Source organism: Dermacentor silvarum, chromosome 6, assembly GCF_013339745.2.
Source record: "Dermacentor silvarum isolate Dsil-2018 chromosome 6, BIME_Dsil_1.4, whole genome shotgun sequence".
Lineage (NCBI taxonomy): Eukaryota > Metazoa > Arthropoda > Arachnida > Ixodida > Ixodidae > Dermacentor > Dermacentor silvarum.
The window spans coordinates 56,753,921-56,779,516 of record NC_051159.1 but is presented as its reverse complement, the minus strand read 5'-3'; the positions used below and the strand labels follow the sequence as shown (position 1 = coordinate 56,779,516).

General features: G+C 48.0%; 1 pseudogene; it reads left to right on the top strand.

Annotated features, from left to right (window-relative positions):
• The window catches only part of LOC119455514 (roundabout homolog 1-like), a 78,800-nt pseudogene that overhangs the window by 38,005 nt on the left and 15,199 nt on the right, over positions 1-25,596 (top strand).

Sequence of the window (25,596 nt, the reverse complement as noted above, 5' to 3'; positions counted from 1 at the left end):
TTGGAACACTCTCCTATTTGGAACAAGCTCCGAACGACGCTCCGATATGCGTGTGAAGAAATATGGAGGGGTGCAAGCTGGCCATAAACGACGGGCTTTGCCTTATGCCTCATCAAATTTTTTGCTTCCTCTGAAAGCTGTTAGAGATCACTGGGATGCAATTATGCCACAACTCCCACGCGTTCATATTACTTTTGTCTGAGCCTGTATCTTTGTCATTGCGCTATATTTTTGAAACATGGTAAGTACCGCAGGCTTCGAGTCAAGGAAACAGAATAAGTACACTGATTGTCCAAGTGGTCATCTTACTCTGTTTCTGCAAAATACGTAACCCTATATGATAAATTAAGAACGCGATACATATCAGAAAAATAACGCATACCAGCAGGCAATCAATATTTGTCATGCTATCCACAAACTTGCTCAGTGGCGTTGCTTTCCATCTGGCAATCACCGCGTATAGCCGTATTTTGAATGATATGTGTGTGTGCTTTGTTTTGTCTCTGGCCGCAAAAGTGTCCGATTTTTTTAAACGTTTCAAATCTTTAAATTACATTTTACAAAGTAAATTGCACGATAACAGCCTCTTTAGTTCCTGAGCCTGCGCTTCGCAGGGAACGCCTTTTTACCTTCACAACGTGTCCATTTAACAGTCTTCTACTCACTCAGAAGTCCAATTAACCGAACGTCTTTACCGATAGGTGCACTGGTTAAATGTTATTTTAATATCGGGCGTCCTAGCAAAGCTATTCTCGGGTAATGGCTGGCGCTGAGCCACCTAAAGCATTCCAGAGCCATGAGGCCCCGTAACGAATGAGGCGTAAGCATCCTCAATGTCCACATTCACACAGGAATAGCCCGGTGTGCACACCGGATGCAGGTTGAACCATCGCTCAACATTCTTCAAATGGGAGCAGAAGCCGCGGGTTCTTCGGCGTCGCAGAGGCCCCTCTTCGCACGCAACGTGTCAAGCTAGGATGGCCTGTGTGGACGCGGTGCCGAACCACGCGTGTTTTCCAACCGTATTTACGGTGCTTCTTGGAGCGGTGCGCTTTGCGGTGTTTTTCTAGGCGCAACGCCGTGGCCACTAGGGACGCGTGTCGTAAGGCGCGGTTTGGTGGCTACCGACGCTGGTTTTTGAAAGGTGTTATTTTAAAGGGTCCTTAGCCTTTACCTCGCTATGTCTCCGTATGTGCGCCTGTTCTTCATTTAGTAACCGAGAGCTTGTAGTCCACAGTTACAACCGAAGGCTACAGAGAACCAGGAACAGAACTCGTGCACTCGCTGAATGGGGCGACACCTGTACCCGTTCTACGCCTTGTCGTTTCGTCAACCCAGCAGTGGCGCCAGCTATAGTTCTCGAATCTCTACATTTCACACTCAGAAAGCACAAGAAGAGACGAAGACAATCCAAGAAGAGGAGAACGTTCTGCAGTCGAAGAGAAAAAAACAACGTCCGCATTACACTCACACTGCATGACTGCTGTTGTGTATGTGACCATGACTGGTTTTCCTTATAACTTAGACCGAATGCCAATACATTAAGCCCGTGTTATCGCTGAAAACGAGTTCATTGTGTACTGCCAATGCAGAGCTGGTAGCGGAGGCACATTCGAAGTGCTTACGGTTACATTCCCACCTACGTGTGCGTGTTGAAGGCAGAATAAGCGGTATGAGTTCCGCGAAATGGTTCAAAATGGAAGGCTCCTTTTACCCGAAGCTCTATTGTGCCTAACGAAATGTCTTGTATTCCACAAGTTCGCTCCGACAAAGCCGCCCGTCTCACTATTTATACGAGTAGAACACTGGGCCTTGATGTCTGAATAACCTAATTTACCGCGTACAAAACATAAATGTCAGCAAACATGGCATTTAATGCAGCAATTATTTATGTTTTCTAAGCAAATTTTACATAATATACCGTAAATACTTGCAAAATTGATCTGCAGCGAGTTATATTTCCTGTATATTTAAATAAACACGTTGTTTTGTTTGATGTATACGCTCTTCCTAGTGAAGTTTCTTGGATTTCAATGTTAATATAAGATGCTGAGTCAGAAGTATTGGATCAATGCTGAATTGAAGCCTTTTTCGATGAAAAAAAAAATAGATAAGAACACTGAAAATTTAGAGGGCTGAAGTCAGCAACCTGATCGGATACGTAATGTCAATGGGGCACTTTTCCTTCTTTCTTTCTTTCTTTCTTTCTTTCTTTCTTTCTTTCTTTCTTTCTTTCTTTCTTTCTTTCTTTCGTTCTTCTTTTGTAGACAGTCTGAAAGAATTTGAAATAACTTTTTCGCCAGGCTTGAGATGGTTGATGAATCATCTATCGTGTGAGTTCTATTTGTGCACTTTATCGTCGTCATCTGTATACACTACTCATCATCATCTTTTGGCTAGTCGGGACCTTCGGCAAAGCGATACATCGGCCGACGTCTCCTAAGTGGTAGAGGTGCTAGATTTGATTATTCGTTGTGACCACTTTTCACATGGATTATCAATTAACAAACAAAACCTGCCCCTTCTTAAATTACGGAATTGTTGAAAACGTACTGTAGTCAAAATGCCAAAGAAGATGTCAAACTGCCTGCAACATAAACCTACGTTAGCATATATATATATATATATATATATATATATATATATATTATATATGGTGTAACTGTCTATATATGTTGTAACATGTCAAATAAAGGAGCAATATTTGTAATCAGAGAGAAATTTGTTGAGCGGCTGCGTAGCGAAAAATATTCCGAAATTTCAAGTGTGCTCGAATTGGGAGGTACACTGACAATCCTTCAACTTGACGACAGTAATTATGAACACCCGAGAGTTGTAATTGTTCTCATTCCGTTCATCCTTGCTGCCTATGAGCGTGAGATCCTCATTGTTAAAACGTTTACGTTTGTGCAGGAGCCTCGGACGTGGAGTGAACTGGGTAGAATGAAAGTGTGGCATAACCACAAAGAGGCAACAAAAGTGTCTTTAAGCATCAAAACCTGTCAGAACTCCTCATCTGACACAAAAAGTGAGCTGAAGCTTCAGCATTTAATCATACCCAGCACCAGAAAAGTTTTCCTAACACGGGATCCGAGTAAAATCTCAATTTCATCGCATCCTGCGCACACGTACTTGAACGAAATGGTACAGTTTATACTTCTCCGTAAAATCATCACATTGCTGACGTACATTTCAGACTCTGTGGCGAGGTTGTGTTAAAATTTAACTTATTCTCATTTTCCCTACTCCGGAACCTTCTGAGGTCGGCTGTACATGCACTAGAAGTTTATTATTTTTTTTTATACAGTGGCATTGCCCTTATCGTACTCTAAAGGTAATAAAATGAAATGAAATGAAAAGCTAGCTCATGGAAGCTGTGGTACGCGACCGCCATCTTTTAGTTCGCTAAATAATTTGTCCTTAGCAATAAACAAGGTCAATGGGTGGTTCAAGTAACCATAAAGAAAGGATTATACATACGTAACGTATGCATATGCACCAGTTTTAACGATACATTAAATTTGCGCACACTGGTCAGTTTTCTTGCGTGGTTGTTCATCACCTATTACAGATGATTTAAGAGAAATCGAGACCAAACGCTGAACTTATGCGTAAAACTACCAATGTGCCGTATTATGCTGGTTTACCATCATCAGTCTGTTTGTTCTATTTTATCGTTTGCATTGTGAAGATTGTATCAGTGTTACAGCTTGTAGTAATAAATTCTTGAATGCATTAAGCCAAGATGAAAGAATAAAAGAGAGAAAAAACGAGAGGCGTAGGTGACATTCAAAATATTATAAAAAAGGAAGCAATGTAAAAGAATAGGCGAACTTTACTCAACAGACTGAACCGATGTAAGGGAATCAGTAAGGAACTGAGAAACCGTGAGCCACGTTCAGCACAGTTGAAAAGTCATTTGATTTTTATAACGACGCGCGCAAGCTAAGAAAGAAATACGCGCACTCACGCAAAATGTGGGAGGCCGGCGATTCATGTGTGTTGCTGAGCAGCACGTACGACCAAAGAAAAAAAAAACATAATAGAAGAAGCTTCTGAGCTGGCCGAACGCAAAAGAACTAAATCTACTCTCTGGCATCATTAGACATTCTAGGGAGTACCGTTACCTCGCCTGGAAAGCTCTGCGCACGGGTCCTGATAAAATAGGATAGTTGAAGCAGGAGCGCAAACGCAGAATCATCGGTGCTCATTGAAAGAACGAAGCAGCGAAAAAAATAGCTAAACTTCTGCCCGCCAACCAAAGATGTCTTTAGGAGCAATTCACCGGCATTTCCTCATCGCCGTACAAGTTTGCTTTTTCGCTATATTCTTTGCTTGATGGAAAAAAGCCAAGAAAGAAACATAACACGCCTCAAAAAGGGCTGTCTGTGTGATCGACTGCTTGTTTTCCAGATTGTTTCGTTTTGCATCGAGGAAAAGAAACAACAAGAGAACACGGAGATGGTGCTTGGAGGGGAGGGGGTGGGAGGGAGTTGAAAGTAATGGGCGAGTAGGGTCACGGCCGAGTTCGTCCTCGAGAGCGGACTCAAGCCCGGATAGCCTACGGGCACCATTGACCTGAAACTCCGCATGCTATAAACACTGGCCAGCCGTGCACCGTTCGGAGAGAACTTGTTATTGTTTTTGTTGCGTATCGATCATGTATGTGGCTTGGAGAAGTTCCCGAAGAGAAATTTGTAGTGTTTTCTTTTTCTTTTTTTTCTAGTTGTCGAACAATAAGCTATAAAAGAGAGACCGCGCAGCGAATGCTCGTTGCTTGAAAGGTGCTGTTTTAGACTTTACCACGCCTTTCAGATCAGTATTGAAGACTAAACAAAAGAAAAGAAAGCTAGAAACACGTGACCAACCGACCAATTTCTCCGGTTTATACCGAGCGCAGCAGGCAAGCTGCGAGTCTGTCTATGCACTGATGTAGGTGTTGCTCGCTGCTCGAAATGTATACAAGATTCACGTGTCTGCCCCGCAAGGGAGTGGCAGTGAGTCGTTTTTCTGTTGCTGTGCAGCTTGCCACGGAGACGACGCGATTGAAACTCGCCGTCTTGCTCAGTTTCAGTTTACAGTGTTTCACTTACAGAAGCATTTAGCACCGAGTAGCTTGTAATACCTTAAAACCCCTCTGTTAGCGATGAACACAGTCATCGACTCCAGCAGCATGTTATACAGATGCTGAGATATGTTCCGAAGCTATAGCTACTACTACAACAGTCAACAAATAATACGACTGTGGCCGTCCGGGATACCTTAAATCGTTTTCAAGGGCTGTGCAGAGAAGAAAGGTGATAAAATTGGCCATTTGTCGCGCGTTTTATGTGTGGTTTGATTGCAATGTTAATAAGGTTTCCCTCAATGGACAGGCCTTGTACGGGATGACTAAACAAAAACAACAATAGCGATGATGATAACGAGAACAAGAATTGCAACTACGACTTATAACAGGACCAACTGAGCGCTCTGCCGGATTAACAGCCTGGCCTGTCGATTCCCCTTCAGGTGGCGAAGCAACACGGGTGTCCGAAAGAAGGCGCGCCAAGCAGTCTACCGAAACTCTACGGTGCTATACGCGGTGTGTGTCCGTCGAATCACATGACGTTTCTTTCCCATCAGCTGGGAAAAAATTGGCTGTGGTTTAGCTCTGCTTAAACCTAGTCGAGTAGCGATAGCTACAGACCCCCGGCTGCGCTTAGGCTTCACTTGTACGGCCTCAACTATGTCTGCGGCGACGCGAGCTCTCCCCTTCTATCCCGGTTATCACAGCTGCGGAGCGCGGGGTGTGACGTCATACAGAGGGCGCAGTGAGCGCCCAACGGGTAAAATCCCTGTATAAGAAAAGTACCGCCATCTACTCTTTCCTCCGCCGCCTCCTCTTCTAAAGCGCTTGCTTTTTCTTTACTTTTTGCTTGCGAAAGCCAAGTCGACGGTGGCACACCTAGAAAGTCCACGTTGAAGCTTTCAGGCCGGCGACTGCGGCTGCGCAGAGGACTTTCAACATGGCTCTGAGGCGGAAAAAAAGAAAATATAAAGAAGTGAGGCGCGCTATCATCGTCCAATAGGAGATACAGGATAACACAGGAGAGAGCGAACCGGCATTTGTCAAAGGATGGCGGTACTTTTCTTATATAGGGACTTTACCAACGGGACTTTACCAACGGCTACCAACGGCAGGATCCGTGGCCGCGCGGCGACCGCGACGAGCCGTGTTGCTGGAGAATCGAGGGCCGTGGTGGGACGTCACAGTGCGGCCACGGCTCAAAGTGCGGCGACGGCGAAGAGACGAAAACCTGGCGTAATGTAGCTATCGCTACAAAACACACAGTGGGATTGAGTACGGACGAAACTCACTCTCGTTTCAACGCTCGGACCCATTTTCTGGCGTTCTTCTCACCGGATGTACGTCGCGGTCCTGCGAATACAAGCGGCAGTATCAGCAATACTCTTCGCAAGCTCTTTCTTCGTACGAGTCGGTCGCCGCCCTGGAAAGAGAACACATCCTTTTCTTTCTTTCACACTTTCCAAATGTTTCCTTTCCGACTGCACGGTCGCCCGGCAGACGTAGTGCGGGCGTGGTTCACGGTTGCTGTGGCGAGAACCCGCAAGCGTTTCTTATATCTTCTCTTTTATATCTGCTTGTGAAGGTGCCTTTTTCTATGCCTAATTCTTTTTTTTCGCGCTTACTCCTCTCATCTTCTACAGGAACCTACGTTCCGAGCATCTTACGCACCTCATGAGTCTACTACGCTAGAACCAAAAGTGTGTTTCTAAGTTGTTTCGATGTATGGAAATTTACTTTTTGACGTTTTTGCATAAAAAGGCACCTAATGAATGAAGACTAAAAGTAATAACTTTTCGTAGGATTTAGGGCGCAATTAACTTGTAACACTGTTGTTATGTACAGGGGAAGACATGAAAATTGACAGGCTTCTGTTTTAACGCACTGCTGCATCTCGCCCTTGTCACCTTTGGCCGCTAAACTTAGGTGGCTATGTCGGTGGACACAAACCTGAAATATGTATATTAAACAAATACATACAAGTGTGAAATAGTCACAAAGTCATGGCGCAAACGCGACTGGCCCATGCCACTCGAAATGTGTCGCTCGATGCGTTGCTGCATAGCAGCTATTGCCCACTAGGCAAGCCAACTGCGTGGCTCTTAGACGAAGATGTTGCGTTGTCGCCAATATATTTCTTGAACATTATTCATTGAATCATGAAACTATTTTTTGTGGCGGCTATCAAACGTGCCATTCACTCAGAATATTATCTGTTATTTATAAATTACTCGTTGTTCGTTCTGCTGCCCTACGAATGCACAGTCGTCGAGAGCATCGCTCACTGAGCAACACATCGACGTTAGGCTGTTATATTGACACGTATACATGTTTATCTTTCGCCGATGGCCGCTTTCCACCGGCTAACAAATGTTAAACGTTATCGCTCGGCGCAGGACGCGCCTGTATCAGAAGTTTCTAGAACGTTATCGATGCTTCTTTCCGTTGCCTGTTTTCACCGACGCTTGTGTTATCTGAATGTATGAGCGACGCGAATTCTCTAGAACTTTCTGGAAGACACGCGCGTACCAGGGATTATTCTGGAACCTTCGATGACTCAGGTATAAAAGCCGACGCGTTTTGCCGCTGATCAGATTTTCGACGATCGCCGACTGTGTTCGCCGCTATCGTTGTGCTTTGAGTGTACCTTGCTTTTGTGGGCACAGGTTCGCCCAATAAACAACCAGTTTCGTAGTACACAGTTTTACGACTGTTTTCTTCAGCGTCACTACTACGTGACATCTGGTGGAGGTGCTTTTGTGTCCATGCAGCGGACACCCCCGCAAAGCCGCGACCCAAGCCCGAAACCGGAGGACGAGACCAACGTCGCCAAGGACCAGCGAGCTAGCCGCAGGCAGCAAGGACTTTTGCCAGAATACGGACTTCTTCCCGAGAAGACCACAGCGATCAAGGCCAAGTCAACGACCACAATGGCAGCCCCAGCGTCCCCCATCCTGCTGCAGCAACCTCGGGAGCCACCGACCTTCCGTGGATCATCAGCTGAAGACCCTGAAACATGGCTGGAGACGTACGAGAGGACCGCGACATTCAACAAATGGAGCGACGATGACAAGCTGCGCCATGTCTATTTTTCGTTGGATGACGCTGCTCGGACATGGTTTGAGAACAGAGAGACCACCCTGGTGACTTGGGACCTATTTCGCGAGAACTTCGTGAGGACCTTCACGAGTGTCGTACGGAAAGAAAGGGCTGAAGTTCTCCTGGAAACCAGAGTTCAATTGCCGAACGAGAGCATCGCGATCTTCACGGAGGAGATGACTCGCCTCTTCCGCCACGGCGACCCCGACATGTCTGAAGAAAAGAAAGTTAGGTTCTTGATGCGGGGCGTCAAGGAGCATCTATTCACCGGATTGATGCGCAAACCGCCCAAGACTGTGGCAGAATTTGTTTCGGAGGCGACAACGATCGAGAAGACGCTTGAAATGCGAGCCAGGCAATACAACCGCCGTGCGCTGACAAACTACGCCGAAGTTCAAGCTCTAGGCGCCGACGACCTGCACGAGGCGATCAGAGCGGTTGTACGGGAAGAACTACAGAAATTATTCCCAAGATCGCAGCCTCAGGTGGCTACAATCGCTGACATAGTTAAAGAAGAGGTTCAGCGATCACTGGAAGTGCCAGAAGTTCCGGCATCGCCTCAACCACAGCCGCAATCGATGACCTACGCCGCTGTCGCCCGTCGTCAAGGCCCCCCTCCGCGCTCGCGCCAGGGCCCCGCAACGCCGCAGTTCCGTCGTCCACCGCCGCCGCCGCCAGCACGCCCGCCCGTCGCCCAGCGCAGCTACCAGCGGAAGACGGACATTTGGCGCGCCCCCGACCACCGCCCGCTCTGCTATCACTGCGGGGAAGCTGGCCATGTCTACCGCCGATGCCCATACCACGAGATGGGCCTACGAGGGTTCGCCGTCAACGCGCCACGTCCACAGCTTGGCGAGCGACCACGTGACATCGCCGACTACCTTGCCGGAGCCCAGTGGCAACCACGACCATCCTCACGCTCGCCGTCACCAGGCCGCTACATCTCGCCGCATCGCCGTCAGTACAACGGTCCCACCCGGGGCCGATCTCCCAGCCCTTACCCGGGAAACTAAAGGCAGCAACCGATGGAGGTGCGGTTGCTGTACGACGCAATGCCGAAGATCCTCCGACGCCGCCGACGACGACGATTCGCGATTCATCACGACGAGATATCAGCACGCCGCCTAGCAACAGCCGTGACAGCACTTCGCCGCCGAAAGAAGACCTTCCGACGCAACGTAGCAGCAGCAGAGCAAGCCGACGCAGCCGTGATCCGACGCCACGAATTAACCGCAACGCCAGACGCCGGTCTACCGATCTAGACGTGCTCATCGATGGTCATAACGTCACCGCTCTCGTCGACACTGGCGCCGACTATTCCGTCTTCAGTGGCGCGTTCGCCGCCAAGTTGAAGAAGGTGAAAACAGCCTGGCAAGGACCCGATATCCGGACAGCGGGAGGCCACCTAATAACGCCGACTGGAATCTGCACAGCGCGAGTCACGGTAAACAACCGCACTTACCCGGCGAGCTTCGTAATCCTGCAGCACTGCTCCAGGGATGTCATCCTAGGCATGGACTTTCTAAATCAACACGGTGCAGTCATCGACTTAAGGTCCAAGTCGATAACGCTTTCAACGCACAACGCGATACCACCGCATACAAGCATAAGTTACCATGCCTTGAATGTGCTTGAAGAACAAGTCACCGTTCCCCCTCGCTCCAGCGTAATGATTTCCGTCGGCACCGAAGTGCCTGCAGACATGGAGGGCGTCATTGAGGGCGATCATCATTTACTGCTCGACCGAGAAATTTGCCTCGCTAGAGGCATAGCAGAGCTACGTGCAGGGAAAGCAAGGGTGATGCTCACGAACTTCAGCCCCGAATACAAGCACATTAACAAAGGCACCACGGTCGCCTACATCGACGAAATAGTACAAGCCAGCAGTGCTTTCGCCTTCACGGATTCCAGTGCACCTACAACGCCGACTATAGTACCTGAACCAACTTTCGACGTCAATCAGAACCTTCCCAGGCATAAGAAAGAACAACTAAAGGCTCTGCTCCTGCAATACGAGGACTGCTTCTCGTCGTCATCAAAAGTTCGACAAACCCCTGTCGCCAAGCACCGCATCATAACCGACGAAAATGTCCGGCCACTCCGTCAGAGCCCGTACCGAGTTTCGGCGCGCGAACGCGAGGCCATAAGGCAACAAGTCGACGAAATGCTACGCGACGACATCATCCAGCCGTCCAAGAGTCCGTGGGCGTCCCCCGTTGTGTTAGTGAAGAAGGATGGAACCCTATGTTTCTGCGTCGATTATCGTCGCCTCAACAAAATCACGAAGAAGGACGTATACCCCCTCCCACGGATTGACGACGCCTTGGATCGACTCTACAACGCAAAGTATTTTTCATCGATGGACCTCAAAACCGGCTACTGGCAAATAGAAGTCGACGAGAGGGACCGGGAGAAGACGGCCTTTATAACACCAGACGGACTCTTCGAGTTCAAGGTCATGCCGTTTGGTCTTTGCTCGGCGCCTGCCACTTTCCAACGTGTCATGGATACAGTACTGGCAGGCTTGAAGTGGCAGACTTGCCTCGTCTATTTGGACGACGTCGTTGTGTTTGCCTCAAGCGTCGAGGAACACCTCCGGCGCCTTGAAACAGTTCTGCAAGAAATCAAGACCTCCGGACTCACGTTGAAGCCAGAAAAGTGCCGCTTCGCATATGAGGAGCTCTTGTTTTTGGGCCATGTCATCAACAAGTCTGGAGTGCGCCCCGACCCTCAGAAAACTGCGGCCATCTCCAACTTTCCTCCGCCCGCTGACAAGAAGGCAGTGCGTAGATTTCTTGGACTGTGCGCCTATTACAGGCGCTTCGTCAAGAATTTTTCACGGATCGCTGAGCCACTGACGTACCTCACGAAGGCCGACGTCGAGTTCAAGTGGGAGACGCCGCAAGTCGAAGCATTTGAAGAACTGAAGCGACGCCTGCAATCGCCGCCAATACTTGCGCATTTCGACGAAAATTCCGATACCGAAGTCCACACCGACGCAAGCAGCGTAGGTCTCGGCGCCGTGCTTGTGCAGAGGACTGACGGACTAGAAAGGGTTGTAAGTTACGCTAGCCGGTCGCTATCGAAGGCGGAAGCAAATTATTCCACAACAGAAAAGGAGTGCCTCGCCATCATTTGGGCTATATCAAAGTTTCGCCCCTACCTCTATGGCAGGCCCTTTAAAGTTGTAAGCGACCACCACGCCTTGTGTTGGCTAGCTAACTTGAAGGATCCTTCAGGTCGCCTCGCACGATGGAGCCTGAGACTTCAAGCATTCGACATCACCGTCGTTTACAAATCCGGGCGAAAGCACGCTGACGCCGATTGTTTGTCTCGCGCCCCCGTCGAACCGCCGCCACAAGACGACCAGGATGACGACACTTTCTTGGGACCCATCAGTGCCGACGAATTCGCCGAACAACAGCGAGCCGACCCTGAACTAAGGAGCCTTGTAGACTACCTGGAAGGCAAGACCGTCATTGTGCCGAAGGTGTTCAGGCGAGGATTGGCGTCGTTCTTCTTGCAAAACGACATTCTCCTAAAGAAGAACTTCTCGCCTCTCCGAGCCAACTACCTCCTCGTGGTACCCTCAGCATTGCGTCCAGAGGTTCTGCAAGCACTCCATGACGACCCAACGGCTGGACATCTCGGTTTTTCCCGCACTCTCGCGAGGATACAAGAAAAATACTACTGGCCTCGCCTCTCTGCCGACGTCGCCCATTACGTAAGGACATGCCGAGACTGCCAGCGACGCAAAACACCGCCGACAAGACCAGCCGGACTTCTACAGCCAATCGAGCCACCTCGCCGACCATTCCAGCAGATCGGGATGGATTTACTGGGGCCTTTTCCGACGTCGACGTCCGGGAATAAATGGATCGTCGTCGCTACGGACTACCTCACCCGCTACGCCGAAACAAAAGCCTTGTCCAAAGGCAGTGCCGCCGAGGTAGCCCGATTCTTCGTTGAGAACATCCTCCTGCGTCACGGTGCCCCAGAAGTCCTCATCACCGACAGAGGCACGGCCTTGACGGCAGAACTAACTCAAGCCATCCTGCGGTACAGCCAGACAAGCCATCGCCGCACCACCGCCTACCACCCGCAGACGAATGGCCTCACCGAGCGCCTAAATAAGACCATCGCCGACATGCTGGCAATGTACGTCGACGTCGAACACAAGACGTGGGATGCCATCCTTCCGTACGTGACCTTCGCATACAACACGGCCGTGCAAGAAACGACGCACATGGCGCCGTTCAACCTGGTCTACGGAAGGAACCCGGCAACGACGCTTGACGCCATGCTGCCAGACGTCGCTGACGAAGAAAATCTCGACGTTGCCACCTATTTGCAGCGTGCCGAAGAAGGTCGACAGCTCGCCCGCCTGCGCATCAAGAACCAGCAGAGGACCGACAGCCGACACTACAATCTACGACGACGCTACGTCGAGTACCAGCCCGGCGACCGTGTTTGGGTCTGGACTCCGATACGCCGACGAGGACTTAGCGAGAAACTGTTGCGCCGCTATTTCGGACCATATAAGATAATCCGACGTATTGGCGCACTGGACTATGAGGTCGTTCCAGACGGCATTTCGCAATCACAGCGGCGCCGGGCACGACCTGAAGTCATCCACGTGGTGCGTCTTAAGCCTTTCTACGCCCGCTGACGAGCTTATAGGTACTTTGTTACTTTGTTATTTTCTTTCTTTATTACGCGTCGTTTTGTTTTCGCTTTGGCGTTTGTTTGTAGCATCGGGACGATGCTTTTTAAGGGGAGGGTATTGACACGTATACATGTTTATCTTTCGCCGATGGCCGCTTTCCACCGGCTAACAAATGTTAAACGTTATCGCTCGGCGCAGGACGCGCCTGTATCAGAAGTTTCTAGAACGTTATCGATGCTTCTTTCCGTTGCCTGTTTTCACCGACGCTTGTGTTATCTGAATGTATGAGCGACGCGAATTCTCTAGAACTTTCTGGAAGACACGCGCGTACCAGGGATTATTCTGGAACCTTCGATGACTCAGGTATAAAAGCCGACGCGTTTTGCCGCTGATCAGATTTTCGACGATCGCCGACTGTGTTCGCCGCTATCGTTGTGCTTTGAGTGTACCTTGCTTTTGTGGGCACAGGTTCGCCCAATAAACAACCAGTTTCGTAGTACACAGTTTTACGACTGTTTTCTTCAGCGTCACTACTACGTGACAATATGAGCAGTGTACTGACGCGAGTTCAACAGACTGATTGTTATGTAATGTGACCCTACGGCAGAAAACATACAGGCTGGCGAGCAATCCTCGTCAGGAAGTCAGTGTTGTTACAACAATATAATTTTTGTGGAACAATTTTAGTGTTGTGTGCTTGTTGGACTAAACGCACATTAAACAATCAGATCAGAGTGTAAAATAAGCTGGACAACGCGCTTGTTTTGCTTCTTAACAGCCGACATAATGTCGACCCACTTGAACGTCCTACTCATCATTTGTGGAGAATGCCTGATCTAAAGCTTGGTGTAAAATTCCTATTTTCGATCATACAGTAGCACATCCTAACGAAGCCAGTAATAAAATGGCGCCAACTCGCGAAACGATGCTTGTCGCCTGTTTAACATTTCCCCACACTAGCGAGATCTACTCGCAGCCCGTATTCTCAACCTATAACGGGGGTTCGTTACCTATGCACGTGGTGTCTGGTTGGGCCGTAAACCACGCGGCCGAAGCCAAAGCCGCAAGGAAACTAGAAGGGTTTTGTCCTTTGAGGCTCGCCGGTGAGTAGTGACCATGGTATACATATCCAAGCCCTCTCTCGCTAAATATTTGCAGTGATGCGAAAACCATCACTTCGTGTCATAGTGTGTTTACAAGTTTAATGGAGAAATCGGTGAAGTATTTCGTTGTAGCTGGGACTCCGCGCCTTTTGAGTGGTGAAAGCAAGCGCATTAGCCGCAGCTCAAATAGATGTGAAAATCTGTGCCACACCTCGAATACGTGCAGCGCTCAGGAGCAAGCGACTCGGCGAGCTTGGAGTTTGACCTAAATGCACGAGCTTGACCTAAATGCACGACACAAGTGCGCGTAATTTCCAACAATTATACTTATCCTTTATGTAATTGTGAAATATGGTAACGTAGGCCACAGAAAAGACCCGGCTATTTCAAAATATCTACAAATAAAAATGACAAGACATACTGTACACAGCGCATATGCAGTCTCCTGGACGCACATTCAATCAGCAAATCACATTATTTTCTCGGTGCGTGTGTCTTCCCCCGACGCTTACCAGCCATTTGTGACTGTAAAATATGCGATGAAACGAAATCCGTCTTGCAGGAACTGACTGTTTGGCCAATGGGAGCTCAAGTTTTGGGAGTGCTGCACGCTTTTCGTAAAGACAGCGCGTGACTTGCCCCCGCCCCCATCCTCGTCATTTAACAACTTGCATCGGTCGATCGACACGCGACGGGCCGCTTCGACAATGACGGTGCGTGCGGGCTAGGTACCTCGCTGTCAGGCTGCCCCGTCACACCTGACCCACCGGGCACCTCAATGGTGCATGCGCGAAGCCATATGCATTCCTTCGTGCTGTTGCATTTGGCGGGAATAAATGGCAGCAGAGATAGACGACCTGTCGGGCACTGTTTACAAGGCCCTGAGTGATGCCTTTCTTTCTGCAGCCTGCTCTTCGATGATGTGCAACATTTGCCGACATCATCTGCTCGTCACATGACAAGGAAACTCCCATATTCCATATCGTTGTGTGCGATGTTCATGCGTATTCGCATGGATTTTCCATATGGATTTTCATCCACTCTTTGTAGCCAAATTCCGACCACAGTATGACCACAATGTATGAAACTCCGCCGCTACACAAACAGCAAATGAGCATGGTGTCGTCTACTGTTTACAGATATGGGTGCGTGTTGCACGCAGTAAGTGTGCTGTCGACAGCATGACACTTTAATGGAAGCCTTAATTCTGTTTGACTGAAAGATAGATGATATATGTTAACTGGTTTCATCAGCGTAACCATAAAAACGAGCGAAAGTTTTCACTAGGCAGTCAGATTTCAGTGAAACTTGCGGCTTTAAAAGCAAAAAGCGCGAAAGGAAAAGATAGAAAAGCAAGATGCAGTGAGTGATACGAAGGTATATTTAAGTAGGCATGTCTTGCTGCGTTGCCAGGGAGCGGGAAATCCATGCACGGCGCACACCATGGTTTGACGGAAAAGTTTATATTGTCATTGTAGTCTGTGTTTTCTTTATCCTTGGCGAGTTTTGACAGCGGCAGGTCCGCACAGGCAGCCTACCTGACACAATCATTTGTCATAGCTTGCAGTTTCAACAGCCGGCTGTGCTTGCAATTTTGGTTTTCAATAGCGGTATGTTTGGCAATATATGTATATTCTTGCTGCGCAGCTTCACAATGTCGAAAAGTGGCGATATGGAGGTCCCCTGTGCTGGTTTGATGTAATCGCCTTTAACTGTACATCGCCGGTGGCGCATGCGCCAAAATAAAATGGGCACCAAATTCGCTTCAGGTACCGTATTCATGTTCTCTCTTTCCTCTGCATTTCTGTACGCGCAGTTCTTCGCGACGAGTTCCGGCAGCTGCCCAAGAGCGTCCACGTGGCGGCGGGTGGATTCGGCAACGCTAGAGTGCGTGCCTCCCAGGGGCCACCCCGAGCCCACAGTCACCTGGTTCAAGGACGGCGTCCAGGTGCAGCCGGGCACGGGGCGCGTCCGCCTCCTGGCCCAGGGCGCGCTTCTGATCGCCGACGTACGACCCTCCGACCAGGGACGCTACGTGTGCCGGGCGGCCAACATGCTCGGCACCAGGGACTCGCCGACAGCGCTGCTCTCGGTGCACAGTAAGCTGATATGACGACTTAATCTACACCGACAAGCACACGCATGTGCACACTGCGCATCTTGGATGGGACGATCATGGCGCGAAGTTTCTTGGAGTTATCTGGCCTCTTGAATTTATTTAGTACTCTCCTTGAAGTTATCTTTACTAGAGGAAATGTCCCGCTGTGCGCACGAGCTCTGGTCTGTAGAAACTGAGTAAACGCCAGTTAAAGCGATTGAGCTTACTTTTACCACTACTATTGACGTCGTTACTGCCACAAAAATGGGCTTGATGACCGTCGGCCAACAATTTTGCGGCGCCGTCGCATACATATCTATCTTTCAGCGCGAGGATCTTGGAAAGAGGGGGGGGGGGGGGGGGCGGTTATTAGGTTGTAGCAATATTTGGTGGTAAATATTTCAACATTCACTACTTACATTGTACAATAGAAGAAACTTCGTGCCACGTCACAAATGTATCATAGAGACAGAGACTGCTAACCTATGTACGACATAAAAACAACCATGACATTTCATGCAGATTAGAGGTGCGAATCTTGACTTATTTGCCACCGGACACCCAAGCTCAGCAATAAGAGACAGGAGAGCATGCGAAAGAGGTGTTCCACACCGAAGCTTATAGTGCATATGCCTAGTGCAGTGGCACAGGGGCTCGCTCCGTCCTTATATACCACAAAGCGTGGCGAGCTTTCCAGCGTCAGTACTTTTCAGGGCTTTGTAGATCGCATCGAATAAACGTGAAAATCATAAGCCTCTCCAACAGCGAGGAAGCATCCCATTTAAGTCTTGTTCGCGTAGTACTATGCGGTGTGTCACGGGTGCGCCTTTTCTTTCCACCACAGCGAAGCCCTATTTCGTCCGGGTCCCGGAAGATGTGACGTCACTTGTGGAAGAATCCGTCGAATTCCAGTGTAAGGTGAATGGCGACCCCAAACCGACGGTCACGTGGAGGAGGCAGGATGGCAAGATGCCTGTTGGCAGGTGGGTCACGTGACAAGCAAGAGCGCAAGTAATGCGTGTTGGTCGAACACCTTTGTATCTTTTAAGACCTATTTTGACGAGATCATAACTTGCTCTGTCCCGGTGCCATATGCACCCATGGTTTGCAGAGACCAGCTACTAGTAAGTGCTCATATCTCATACGGCAAAGTGTTCTAGGTCTACATAAATACGAAATCTCGCAATTAACCTAGTTGTTAATTAACCTAGGCGCCGTGCTATCCATAACCTCAGTTCACGAAGGCCCATCCCACTCAACGCGTGGTGATGGGAAAATATCCCGGAATTTTTGTGTTAGTTTCCACAAAGCTTAGAATAAATAATATGCTTTAAGAATCGGAATGGACAGCAAAAGAAACGCGAGTCATTAGGTTCAATTGTTGAAAGCGGCGCAACTGTGATTGAGTCTATAGCAGAATGTTGTGGTGACGCACGCGCAGGCATTTGATGTAAGCGATTACGTGCGGAACAGTTGCACTTTGAAATATTTGCGTTTGTGTCGCTGCAATGTTAGTGATTACGCAAGAAAGCTACCACACTGTTCGCGTGTTACGAGGTGGTATTGGAAGATAATGATGATAAACAGGTTTTTCTTTTCGCGCATATGGGACAGGGCCGGCCAAAGAGCGCCAGCATTTGGAGATAATAAAAGAAAAGAAGACGAGCATGACGCAGTAACAGCTGAAAATCGCTTTTTAATGTAGTAAATTGAAAACACCCCTGAACGTGTCTGCTTAACTGGCGTTTTAGGTATTTTGCTTCTGTTAAGTACCTGTGACGTATGCTTAAGTTTCTTGATTAGATATAGCATTATTGCTTGCCTACTGATAAGTTGAATGTATTTATGGCTAGCTTTCCCCCACGTGTTTTTTTACGCGCTAGAGGTGTTAAATTGTTTTTACCTGTCGAATATGCGTTGCAGGTGTGGGTCATTTCATTGTGTCTCTAAAAAAATAAGAACGAAACAAACATGTCGCGAAGTGCTTGTTTAAAAGAAATAAGGCATTTAAAAATCAAGGCCCCTTTCTTAAAGAAAGATGGTTGAACGCGAAACTTTCGTCCATGCAAACTGAGTCAAAGTCAAACTCCAAAGCCAACGACCACGCATCGAACGAAAGAAATGCTGAGCGACTCGCTGCGATGCATATGTGATTTGATTGCTTGTTTAGGATTGTATTTTTTGAACGTTGAAGTTGAATGAATACACATTTCGTTAAGTTGCATAGCCTTTATTTTAGATCATGTAGCCGTTGATTGCACCCACACAGTCACACTTTCACGGACTGCATGCCGTTGCCGATACACGGGACGGCCTTAAGGGTACGATGGCGCTCGCGATTACGTTCCCGTACGGCAGCCTCCTCTTCTGCCGTGCGCTGCAGCCGCGGCCTACCCATGGTGACGGCCGGGAATGCATTGCGTGATGCGCGTAATGCAATGCAGATATATACAGTTCGTCTGGGTAGCGTGGCGTTGAAGTTCCCATTGTTCTTATCAGTACAACTGCGAGTGTAAACTGTAGTGTTCCACGATACGTTTGTCGTGCGCCGTTGTTCTATTGTAAGCGCAGATGCGCAGATAGTTCCATTGTGTTAGTTTCCTTTATTGCAGTGCGTTTTCGGCGCTCACGGGCGAATCAGTGCGACATAGAAAGCTTCGCTTTAATACCTGTTGTTTTTATTTCAGGGCCTACGTTCAAGAGGACAAGAGTCTGCACATTAAGAATCTTGCTCTCGCAGACGAGGGAACATACATTTGTGAATCAGAAAACATTGTTGGCTCAGTCTCTGCTTCGGCGACATTAACTGTGCACTGTAAGTAGTGACTACTATGTATGACTTCAGCAGCATCTATTGTTACCCGATTGTGAATAGACCACTTGCTGTTGCGATTCAAGTAGCTTTCTGATACTCTGGTGCGGCTTCTATTACGACCATGCATAGAGCTGGGGTTGACATTGTCAGTAAAGAAAAAAGAGAAAAAAAGAAAGAAAAAAAAGGCTGCAGCTAGTAATGACTCCCAAGTTGAGGCAGAACTTAGCTTAAGTCTTCCTAAATACTTGCTTACGGATGCATTTAAATGAAAGGCAAGGCTTGGGAAAGGAACTGACATATTATTCTTGCCTTACTCACCCCAGCGCGTCCAACATTCCGCCTCACGCCCCAGAAACAGAAAGTGGGGCTCAACGGTGTCGCCAAGTTTGACTGTCTTGCGACAGGCAACCCCCCACCCTCCGTGTTCTGGACCCGAGAAGGCAACCACGTTGGTTCAAGAACTATTGCCGCATTGTATTTATTTCACTCGTTATTACAACTAATATATGCTAGTTCTATATCATGCTAAATATATCTGGAAGAGCATGGAGTTGGCACTGAAAAGTCATTCCCTATAAGAGCTTCCCAAGTGAACGTTTCTTTGTACGTTGCGCAATAAAAGCACCCCGACGAAGATGTATAGAAAGTACCAACAAATGAAGAAACAATTTATTGAAGGTTTGAGAGAGTACGTTAAAATCTGTGGTTTCACATGCCAAAACCACGATATGATTATGAGGCACGCTTTAGTGGGGAGCGCGGGATTATTTTTTGCTACCTGTGGTTCTTAAACGTGCACCCAATGCCCCGTAAACGAACGTTCTTGCATTTCGCCTCCATCGCAATGCGACCGCCACTGTCGGAATTTGATCCCGTGCCCTCGGGCATAGCTGCGCAACGCCAAAAATGACTACTTCACCACGGTGGCTAAGAGAATATGTTCCGACTGTTCCATAAGTACACGAGCGAATGTTCCTCCATCACTGCATGAGCTTCCATGGCTGCATGAGAAATGTGCCACGTGATGGTGAAAGATCACCATTGTCTGCGGGTTGGCTAAGACACGCCGGTTTCCAAATACTTGAGCAATGAAACAAGCGTGTTGTCGTACTTGCTGTCTGCTCAATAGTGCCCTTTCGTCTAAATAGCGTTGTAATGCAACAATAGCTTTCACCTTCGCATTAGTATGATTCAGAGCAAGGCAAACGTGGCCATCACGATACCCCCCGCCTTTTGTGTCACACAGGTGCTTATGTTTCCGGGCAAGTCACACGGCCGCTTCTCGGTGAGTAACGAAGGCACGTTGACCATCTCTGGTGTGCGAAAAGAAGACCGTGGCTACTACGTCTGCTCGGCGCTCTCCGTGGTGGGATCCAGTATGGCCAAGGGTCACCTGGAGGTCACCGCGCTGGCCGACTTGCCACCTCCCATCATACGGCTTGGACCGGCCAATCAGACTCTGCCACAGCACACGGCCGCCCAACTGTCCTGCGAGGCGGCTGGCATGCCCAAACCCACAGTACAGTGGCTGTACAACTCAGTGCCACTAAGGATTGAGGATCGCGCCCGATATACACTTTCGGAGTCTGGCACCCTTCAGATACAAGGTGAATTCGCTGCTCCCATCGAGAAAACCTATATAGCATTCACAAAGGAACTCGATCAGGTTCAGGTGTTACAACTTAGGCTGTGGTTTCTGTCGCGTGTTGGCCACGAATGGAGCAGGCAAAGTTCCAACGAAAAACGGTGTTTTATTGTCCGGCATTTACGGGCGCATGGTTACACCGGCAATGAACAGGACATCGCAGTGGGCACGGCTTTATAACCACATGTTCACACAAGCGCATTACTTGTGCTCGGTTATCAAGTGCGCAGTCGCGGACACAACGGTTTCTATATGCTATCAGGTCATGAGAGACATTCGTTCAAACTAGTTCTAGTATTTTCTTGTAAACATAAGAAAAAAAACACACATAGAAGTGATCAGTAACTGTATCTTGAAAGTAAAACAAAATATACAATTTTATTAACAGCTCTTATCATGTTGTAGCATTTTCTAGCTGGTGAACTAGTAGAACGCGGTAGTTCTTATTTCTGCCATTCTTTTTCACTAAAGATCTCCAAATGCTGGACAGTGGAGCATACAGCTGCAAGGCTTCAAGCGAAAGCGGGGAGACGTCTTGGACTGCATCACTCACTATTGAGTCCCCGCATAACCCGAACGTGAACTTTCATCGCTCTCCTGATCCTTCCACATTCCCTGGACCCCCGTCTCAGCCAATGCCGGTAAACACGACCGAAACTTCGATTACGCTTGCTTGGAGAAGCAGCGCGAAAGTGGGTGCGTCATCACTCAAAGGATACACAAGTGAGTCGGAGTCGCGCATTGTGGGAGCAATACAGACAGTGGTCAATATGCAATTAATCAGCAGTCGCTTAGCAGCAAGAAAATGGCATAGCTTAGTTCTCCAGCGGCCAAGCTCGTAGTAGGTCATCACAACCATTCAGAACAGAAAATCATTCATTGTGATGATCTTGCAAGCTAAAATAAAATTTAAAAGAACTATGAGTATATTCAATATAACCAAGCCTAAATTAATCTCGTCTGTTATTTATTTCCAGTTGAGTATTACCGCAGTGACCTGCAGAGTGCATGGGTGCTGGCAGCCCACCGAGTACTTGCTGAAAAATACACCATCCAAGCTTTGCGTCCCGACTCACGCTACGTGTTCATCGTCCGAGCTGAAAATTCCCATGGACTGGGAGTTCCTAGTCCTCTCTCTGAACCTATACGAACTCTAGGTGAGTGTGATTTTCCATGCGAACAAACGTGTCTACGTCATCGAAATCACGAAATGATCATTCGTCCGTCGCAGACCCATACGCTGCTAACCCTCACATAGCGGCAGTGCTGGCAGTATAGTGACCCGACATGCCAGAACTGTTTTGTATTAGTTTTATTTCCTTTGCAGCACTTGAAAGTTTTACAAATACGCGAGTTTAACATTTACTGCCAATACGCTGCTACAAGAATACAGATTGCAAAATTCTAAACGAAGCGTTTTGGCCGACACTGACTAAGGAGCAGTCTTGTGGGAGATATTGATGTGTTAGTTCTGATCGCTAGTTTTCTTCGTTTGAGCAAGAAGTCTTTTGCTAGTAACCCAGTAATTACTCCGTATGCCAGTTAATTTGCATGCAAGATAAGCAGCCATATTAAATCTTCATAAGTTCCTAAAAGATAACACTTCATCAGAAGTAGAAAGACTTCCTAAAACAAAGCTTGCATGATGTGAATTTCAAATCTACTTCATGTTCTCTTTTGAGAAAACAAACAGGCAGGTCAACAAATGCAACGCGAAATGATAATTCCGTATTTTAACGTCTCTGAAGTTTACAGCGGGTTATGAAATACAACGTAGTGGAAGAATTCAGGTTAATTTTGACTACCTGGGGTTTTTTAACGTGCACCGAGTGCACCGCACACGAGCGTTCCTGTATTTTAACCCCATCGGAATTGCGGCTGCAGCGGCCACGAATTGAACAGCCAGAGATAATCCACCTCTTCGGCATTATTACTTTAGGCTGATATTAGTTGCACTACAAATGTGCAATTAAGTAGAAAAATATCATTGAGTCAATTTAGAATGAATTCATTTATGGCAAATACTGCAAGTACCTGTCTGAGGCAGCTTGCAAAAATTTTTGCAGCAGCCAGATTAAGAAAAGGATCAATGCAAGATTTGTGACATGCACTAAATTTGGTAATTCATGAGTGGAACGTCACCCCAGCCATGTTGCAATGAATCCGAGGGTCTACGTGTGACCTGCAACGTAATCAAAGACGAGACTTTAAGTGTCCGCGAAGCCATCGCCACACACCAGTGTGTGCAGAGCAACTGGTATGGGACTGCGGAAAACAGAAGTCGCGCAAGGAACACGTCTTGTCGACACCTTCACCACCACCACTCCCGAACGCCTATGTGCAATAGAGCAACCCGGTAAAATCGCTTGAAGATTGCAAGATAATCCTTCGGAACCTTGTCGAGCTCGTATTCAGCGACGTTTTGGAGCAGTACTTCTAAGACTACAGTCTCCCCTTCACACCCCGTCCCCTTATCCCATCCTCTCTGCACCCAGTAGTGTTGACTGTTTGGACTCCCGCCCCTTTTCGGAAGCCACGGTTTTAGGCGCATGGAGAAGCGTTGATCATGCCCAGCGCACCATAAGATCACTTTTGAACTTTATGTGTGAGACGGGCTTAGACGGTCGTCTCTAGGACCTGTGCAGTGTGCAGTGCGCGAAATGTGTTTGTGCGATGACGTTCTGTGTGGACAACACTACTCCTGCGTGTAGTGTGTGAAAAGTGCACAACCGCGTATTGGAAAACGTGTATAAATAGTAGCTCATTGTACGATATCATAATCACCTGTCACCTACCTCTCTCTGTATCTCCCACTTCCCCTTACCCCAGTGAGGAGTAGCAGGCTAGAGACACACTCTCCAGGCCGACCTCTCCTCCCTTCTCTTCATTAAAATCTACTCTCTCTTTCTCTCTCTGCACCCAGATCCTAGAAGCAAAAGGAAGGCAGCATATCTTATCTCTAGATTTTTAGAAAAGATATATATTTTCTCTCTCTCTCACTTTCTCATATGTACTTATTAATGGGTTAAAATAAAAGTACTAGCAACAATAATTATTTCTACAATTTCCGCAGGAATGACGCCACATTTCCTCCCCGAGTTCAACCTTGACGAAGCGCGTGCAAAGCTCAGCTCGTGCGTTCTGTCACTGCAAGACATCCGGGCCGTCAGTTCAACAGCCGTAAAGCTGAATTGGAAGGTATTTCCATTCTTCAGTGAAGCCTCTACGTCGTTTGTGAGTTGACATTTCACAGTAGGTAGACTACTTCAAGAAGTGGGGACTGTGAATGTGTTCTAGCCTGTATATGTCGTAAATTATGGCACCCTACGCCGACTGATAGCCGGTGGTGCACGCAGGACCAGGTTGTTAATTTTTAAAAAGATCTTATCTAAAGTACATTCTTGTCCGTTTCAAAGGCACTAGGTAACCTGTTGCTTATCCCGGCCATGGCGGCCGCATTTCGATGGGGCGAAATGCATAAACACCCGTGTACTTAGGTTTACGTGCACGTTAAAGAACCCCAGGTGGTCCAAATTTCCGGAGTCCCCCCTGCCCTACGGCGTGCCTCATAATCAGATCGTGGTTTTGACACGTAAAGGTCTATAATTTTTTAACGTGTTGCTTAAAGCGTGTACGATGCATCTTTATATCATCGCTTATATCCAGAATTCATTGTTAGCAGACCGCTTTTTTTTGACGTTGGACGGTTCTAATTGAAATTCATAGCATTTATTAGGAAGCCAAATGTTTATCACTTGTATCAAGTACCGATTTCTGTTCGCCTTAACGAAACACTGTCTTGTTTGTGTCACGCAGATTCAGGGCATGAGGGATTACGTGGAGGGCTTTTATATTCGGTTCCGAGACATGAGTGGTGGCTCGCAAAAGTACAACATGGTGACTGTGCTGAACGGTGGCGCGCTCTCATACGTACTCAAGGACCTGAAGAAGTTCACGAAGTACGAGTTCTTTCTTGTGCCGTTCTAGAGAAGCGTTGAAGGCCCGCCAAGCAACTCAAGGAATGTTCAAACCCTTGAATATGGTAATTACAAACTGTCATTCATCAATTGAGATTTTTTACCCTTTATGCCTTTGCCTGCAAAATTCGTTTAACCGCGCATTTAAGAATGCAGTACTCATCGTAAGGTTTAAGTTTGTGATGCTCATCACACTGATTTCTTCTTGTGTGGTACGAACTCGTTGTTTAGTTTGAACGCTTTGCTAACATCTTAAGGCGAACAGCCACCTTAGGCGAAACACTGCGGCCAAGCAATTGGTGGCAGCCGGCCAAAGAGGGAACTGGTGTATGGTTTGTGTAATTGAGAGATGCGCTTACGTCACGGCCCCTGGCGAAAAGAGAAGGTACAGAGGGAACGCGGGAAACGGCTTGGATTGGTCGGGTAGAGAGCAGTGTCTATGATCGGGTGCCGTAATAAGGAAGTTTTTACTGTGAAACGTTTACCTGAGACCAATAAAAAGTCTGAAAGAACTGGCAACAAAATAGCACTGATTCTCTTGAATGGCGGTCGTATCGGGAAGAGAAGTTAAATATTAGAGTTGGCCGGTGGGTGCTTGCCACTTGAGTCCGCTGTAAGACCTTCGTCATTGACGTTATTATCCTTCGTCATTGAAGGTATACCTTCGTCATTGAATGCATTAGCCATCGCGTAATGTGACAGAAACGTTGCCAAACATTCACCTTCGTACATTTGTTTTATTGCGATAGCAATTATATGGACACTTCCACCGGATTTCTGCCGTCGGCGTCGCCGTCGCCGTGAGGTTCCGTATAGATAAAATCTTCGCCGCGCGCGTATGCCCGAGCGGAAGCGTGCGGGGACGCACGCTGTCACGGAGAGCGAACGCACTCAATCTTCCACGCGCAGGCAAGGAAGCGGAAAGCGAGCGCCGGAGGGAGCGGGGGGGGGGGGGGGGGGCGCATTTTTATTCTGCCAACAACCGCGCTCGTCGCTCGCTCGCACCGTCTTTTATCTCCACACGGCTCTGACCTTTATGCGCCGTGCATTCGCCGCTCAGTTTCCGTTGAAGCGATAGACCGCACGTACCTTCGCCCGCTGCGGCGTATATGCGCTTGCTGCCAG